This window comes from Neovison vison, chromosome 11 (genome assembly GCF_020171115.1).
Source record: "Neovison vison isolate M4711 chromosome 11, ASM_NN_V1, whole genome shotgun sequence".
Lineage (NCBI taxonomy): Eukaryota > Metazoa > Chordata > Mammalia > Carnivora > Mustelidae > Neogale > Neogale vison.
Window position 1 is genome coordinate 216,173,024 of NC_058101.1, and position 6,296 is coordinate 216,179,319.

At 52.6% G+C, this 6,296-nt stretch overlaps 1 long non-coding RNA gene across 2 annotated transcripts; it reads left to right on the forward strand.

Moving 5' to 3' along the window:
- The first annotated feature begins 1,148 nt into the window (after window positions 1–1,148).
- On the forward strand, window positions 1,149–6,022 carry LOC122890068. Of its 2 annotated transcripts, none has more exons than XR_006381039.1 (3): window positions 1,149–1,234; window positions 2,143–2,270; window positions 5,946–6,022. It is a non-coding gene; the product is annotated as an uncharacterized LOC122890068 (long non-coding RNA). The 2 variants fall into 2 exon arrangements; XR_006381038.1 differs by lacking the exon at window positions 5,946–6,022 and adding an exon at window positions 4,283–4,342.
- The last annotated feature ends 274 nt before the right edge of the window (window positions 6,023–6,296 follow it).

Consider the following 6,296-nt stretch of genomic DNA (forward strand, 5'->3'; position numbering starts at 1 on the left):
GCTCCGTTGAAACCACCTCCATCTACACCGCCGCTTGCGACGCCGAAGCCGCTGTCTGCACTGTCGCTGCTACGGACGCTGCTGAAGCCGTGGCTGTCTGCACCGCCGCCGTTTTCTGCGCCGAGGTCGCTTGCACCGTTGACGCCGTCCTCGGCGCCATCGGTGGTTTCGCCGTTGGCGTCCTCTGAGCCGTCACCGACACCGCTTGTGCCGCCGCTAAAGCCGCTGCCACTGCTATCCCCGCCGTCGCCGCCGCTTATGCCGCTGCCGCCACTGCTTGAGCCCTGGACACCTTCGGAGCCGAAGCCGCTTATGCAGCTGAAGGTATCTGCCCCTACGCCTCTTGGCGCCCTCAACGCAGCTGTCTGCGGCCACTGCTTACGCCGCAGGGGCGCTTGCGCCTCTGACGCCACCGCTTCCGCCGCCGCCACTGTCTGCGCCGCCAGCGCCATCAGCCTCCGTAGCGGGCACGGCGCAGTCGGGGCATCCCTGGGCGGCTTAACCGGTGTCTGAGGCGGTGCAGAGGGCGTTGACCGGAGAAGAGGCGGCGGCGCAGGTGGCGGCGTCGCCAGACAAGCGGGAAGGGCGTCGGTGGCGCAAGCGGCCCAGGCTGCACAAGCGGCGTGGGGATTCAAGTGGCGACGGCGGCTCAGACGGCGGCGGCGAAGCGGCGGTGGCGGCGCTGATGGTAGCGGTGGAGGCAGAGTCGGCGGCGGCAGCGGTAACAGCGGAGGTCCAGACAGCGGCGTCAGCGGCACAGGCGGTGGCGGTGCAAATGGCGGTAGCTTTGGTGGCGGCGGCCTTGTCGGCGGCGGCGGCGGAAGCGGCGGTGGCGCAGACAATGGCGTCGGCGGTTCAGTCGGACTCTGGGCAGAAAGTGGTGGCGGTGCAGGCGTCGGTCGCTTTGGTGGTGGCGGCATTGTCGGTTGCGGAAGCGGCGGCAGCACAGACGACGGTGGGGTCGGTGGAAGCGACATTGGCGCAGAGTTGGACTGCACAAGCGGCAACCGCTTGGGCGTCCACGGCTCCAGGAGCGGCAGCAGCGGCGTCCGCGGCGGTAGCAGCGGTGGTGCAGACAGCGGCATTGGCGCAGACTGCGTTGGCTGCACAAGCGGTGTTGGCGACTCAAGCGGCGGATCCGGCACAGATGGCAGCAACGCAGATGCCGGAGGGGGCTGCGGAAGAGGCGGCAGCGGCAGCTCCAGGGAGGCCCAGCAACTGAGGAAGGGCAGAGGTAGGGCTGAGGACTGGCGCGGAGAAGGGAGGGGGGCAGATTTGGGAGGAATTCCTGGATGGCATTTCTCCTTCCAGTGGCGCCACTTTGGGCTTCGGGGTGGGCGGGCGGGGGTACAGCCAACCCTTGTCCTTGCGCGATAAGGAGAGCCCGACCAGGTACCTGCTCTGAGCTGAGAGGGTGGAAGGGGAGGGAGGGTTGGTGGCAAGAAGGGCCTGGCGACGACAAGTCTCCGTGGCTCCCCAGGGCCGAGGGAGGCCCGCGATGCTAAAATGGAGATTCTCGGGGATGGGGGAGGCTGCGGCGGCAGTGGGCCAGGTCGCTCCTGCTCAGGCCTGGCTGCTCTGGTGCAGCAGCCCTGGCGCCTGCTCCTCAGCGGCCGTCCGCCGCTGCCACCGCCATGGCCATTCCTCCCAGGGAAAGGGCGATTTACCCTGGTGAGGAGGGAGGGAGGGAGCCAGCTTGGGACGGGAGAGGGAAGGAGCCGGCCCACTCTCCGCCACTGGCCTCTGGCTGCCTCTGCGTGCCCCGTCTGATCCAGCCAGCATCTCCTCTGCTGCACCCCCCCCCCCCCGCCGCCCGACAGCCCCACACTGCAGTCCTCAAGTCCACCCGCTCCCCGCGCCCACCGCGTCCTCTCTTGGGCCATTGCCATCTCTGCTGCCTGTTAGAGGTAGCAGGGTCTGGGCCCTGAGGTTGTGGGGTGCCCTTGGGGGCACCCCGTGCACTCCCTGGTCCCTGTTTGGGTCCCTGGAAAGGGTGGGTGTTTGGTCTCAGAGCCAAGTTTGCAGCACTGGATGCCTGGGAAGTTGCAAGGGCTCACCAGTGCCTGTGTTTTGCTGTTTCTTCTCCTTTTTAACTGGATTCCTGTCTCTTCCCTCCCCTTTCCCCCACTTCTCACTCCTCAGAAGGCCAGAATGACCAGAGAACCTGCTGTAGAGAAAGGCTTTTGGGGTTTGAGCATCTGCACCTTCAGAAGCTGCGCTGAAGCCTTCATAGGCAGCCTCTGCCTTGTGAGGGAAGGCACCTCCACCAGGTATTAGAAGATCTGGGATAGCTTTGGTGGGAGGACTTGTGTTGCTTAAGGTGTGGGAGAGTGTGGAGGGCTCTCCTTGAGGTCCTCTTTCCAACTTGTTGAGGATGGCTTTTTTGTATTTTCAGGTGGTTGATGTGTGGTTTTGGTTGTGTGTATTTCGTGTTGGGTGCAAAGGGGTCCTTTTCACCGCATGACTTGTGGGAGGACATTTGTCCAAGTTTTTGTCTCATTTCTAATGGGCTGGATTGGTTTGCCACTTGTATCCATTGGGTTATTGGTATGGATGGGCTCAAAAAGAGAGGAAGCAGGGATTTTTCTGTGTATTGGAGGAGTTTACACGTTTTCTTTTGACCATGTGTAGAATGATTTTAATTTGCCTGTCCTGAATTACGTTTTCTTCTCCTGAGCGATTTGGTGGTGGAGGTACAGTTATGCTGGTTGTTGTGCTTTTCCTGTCGTGAGTGGCAAATGTCTGTTCCTTTCTTGTGTTTGAAGATAAACGTTGGGGTTGGATAAAGAAAGTGTAATTTTTTGCAAAGCTCAATTGTCATTTTTGTGTTTGTTTGTTTTCTGATGATCTTCTGCAGTGGTGATGGGTGTCTTTCTAGACAGTGTTAAGATACATATTAGTCTTTTGGGGCAGCATACAATCTCCTTTGTTTTGTAGCAAGGGGTAGTTACTTCTGTAGGTTATTACTGTAGGCTTTGCCGTTTAGCTCATTGGTTTGGGGATAATGTAAAGTTGAGACCTTTGTGTAGAGGATAGTCTGCTTTTCCTTAGTTGCCTGCTATTTTCTGAGGCCAGGCCAGCTAACCTGTCAGTGTATGCTGTTAGTTGCTGGGATGGGAGGTTTGAGTGACGTAGTTTCATCTGTGCTTCAGTCGATACTGAAGAAATTCCAAGATGAATAAAAACAATTTTGGTAGGGACGCTTGGGTGACTCAGTGGGTTAAGCCACTGCTTTCGCTCAGGTCATGATCCTGGGGTCCTGGGGTCCTGGGGTCCAGTGGGGAGCCTGCCTCTCTCTCCACCTCTGCCGGCTTCTCTGCCTGTTTGTGTGCTTTCTCTCTCTCTTTATGCCCCCCCACCACAAAAACAAAAACAAAAACAAAAAAAAAAAAACTATTTTGGTAAACAGCAGCTGGGTGAGGAAGTGGTCAGCACTAACTCAATTCGTTAGAACTTCAGGTAATAGTGGATCCCTGGATGTCTTCTTTGCAGTCTGAACTGAAACATGCTGTATTATTTTGGCTCTCAGTTTCTCTTTGGCTCTTTCACCTGGGCCTTTTTGGTTGTGTTGTCTTCCTCCCCATGGGGAAGTTCCCTTCTTCTTTTTAAGGGAAGGGAGTTTTGTGTTTGTTTGTTTGTTTGTTTTTAAGGCTTATTTATTCTCTTAAAGATATTTGTTTCCCTGAGAGAGTCTCTGTGGGGGCAGGGGAGGGCAGAGGGACAGAGAGAGAATGTCAGGTACACTCTGCACTGAGCCAGGAGCCAGACTGAGGGCTCCATCCCAGGACCCTGAGATCATGACCTGAGCCAGAGTCAGGAGATGGATGCTTAACCCACAGAGCCACCCAGGCACCCCTTTAAGTAAACTTTTTGAACCGCAGCGTATATACAGAGAAGTGCAGAGATCATAAGCCAAAAGCTTGAGGAACCTTCACAAGGGGAACACACCATGTGACTTTACACCCAGGACCCCAGAGTCTGTGATAACCCTGTGAGTGTCACTTCTGCCATGGTTCTTGACTTCCGTTGCTGGGGAGCTGTTGTGCATGTTCGTGAATTTGGTGTACGTGGAGTCATCCAGTTGGATGCACTCCTGGGCCTGCCTTACGGAGAGTCATCCGGGTTTGTGTGTGTGTTTGTGAGATTACCAGTGCTGCTGTTTCATCCTCACACTATTTTAGAGCTCCACTCTGCGAGTAGACCCTTAGACATCCTAGAAATAGGATAGCTCCTTGGTGCCTTTTAATTACCTGCATCCTTGAACACAGGTGTCTTCTTTCAGCTGTAGTGTAAGGATCAAGCCTGGTGTGTGGAACTTTTCTACAGCCCATAAACGGAGAAAGCTTTTATCTCCTCAGTTGTAGAGTTCTATCAGTCACCGCTCTTTCAAGTCATTGGTGAAGTGTATAGAAAATGCCTGCTTTCAGGGAACCAAACGGATGTTGAAAAGGTGAGACAAAACGGTCTTCAGTGGTGGGAGGCACACCCATGGAATAAATGAGTCCATGGGAGAGATAGTTAGTCTCTGTGGGTACATTGGGAAAGGCCTTACTGAATCTGGGATTTATGATTCTTGGAGGTCGTTTGTTGGGCAGGCCGATACAAGTTAGTTGTTTGTTCCCTCCTCCATCCTTTTTCAGCTCTTAGTTCACTTCAGAGGTCATCCACAACTTTCCACTTCACCCCACAGGCTGGTAACTACCATTTACTGTATAATAACCATCACCAGCCTTATGCGTCCAGGCCCAAGGCAAGCAAATCCAACTCTCTCTGCTTGGTCAAATTAAATTACGTGGCAGTTTTCATTGCCTTTTTATTTTCTTTTTTTAAAAGATTTTACTTATTTATTTGACAGAGATCACAAGTAGACAGAGACGCAGGCAGAGAGAGATAGAGGAGGAAGCAGGCTCCCTGCCAAGCAGAGAACCAGATGTGGGGCTGGATCCCAGGTCCCTGGGATCATGCCCTGAGCCAAAGGCAGAGGTTTTAAGCCACTGATCCACCCAGGTGCCCCTCTCATTGCCTTTGAAATAATGTTCAAATGCCATGCATCATGAGGGGCTCCTGATTCAGTTCTTTCGAGTTCCTTTACGATTTCTTCAAGCAGACTGCCACCAATCCCCATGTGCCCTCCACATATAGGGGTCTGTGTTTCCTGCCAACTGCTTGTGTCTTGGGCTGGGACCATGGGACCTTATTTCCATACCTTCACACCTTCCCTTCCTCTGGATTTTCTCTGAAATGCTTTCCCTGGCTTCTTTGTCCTGCCTCACTACCATTTGGACACCTAGATGTCTCAGGAAGCCTTTTCATCACTCCAGTGAGGTGTAGCTCATCTTTGCAACACTCCAATTGTATTTTTATTGGTTTACCTCACCCTCCAATTCATGTACAATTCATTTAACACTTGAACAGAAGTTTTATTGGATCACCAATTACATTTTACCATTTTTGAGGGTAGGACCTTTTAAAAACAAAACAAAACAATACAAAACAACCTAATGATTTTGAGAGAGGGAGGGAGGGTGGGGACAGAGAGAGAGAAAGTTTTAAGCAGTTTTCATGCAGAATCTGAGCCCCACATGAGGCTCCATTTGATGTCCCTGAGATCCTGAGCATCTGACCCTTAACTGATTTGAGCCACACAGGTGCCCCCTGAGGGCAAGACCTCTCTTTTCACATATTTATTTTTCTAAACTGTGTAGTACAGTGCCCGGCAGTGACAGGGCTTCAGGAAAAGTGTATAGAATAGATGAAGACGAGTTTTAGTTGGAACCCGCCTCAAACTGTTCCATCCATTTGAAAGTTTTATATAATAAATAAGCTTTCATACTAGGGCTTGAATCCTGTGTCTGTAATGATACTAGGATAGGGGATAATTGTCTTTATGAAGTGTGTCCTTAAAAGTAATATACCTGTTTTTCTCATTTTGTTTATCTCACCAGGGGCTGGAAATTAAACCCAGAACTTGAGTCTTGGATGCTTTAGGCAGTGCCTTGAAAGAACTTCCTGGAACGGTGTGGAGCTTCAGAGCATAAGCACATTGACCTGAGCAACAACTAGATGATTCCTAATCCTTTTTAGGTGTCCATTTGGTTATTTACATGGTCAAGAAAGTCTTAAAAGTCTGCTGAGGAAGTGCAGATCCGTCATGCGCAAAATCGGTTTTGAGGAACTAGATGGGTGTGCATGTGACCTGGTGTCTAAAGGCAGTATAATAATGGGAACAGAAAATGTTGGGTATCGATGGAGGGGTTATGCTGTCCATCGTGTAAGTTCTCTTGTGCTCATATACC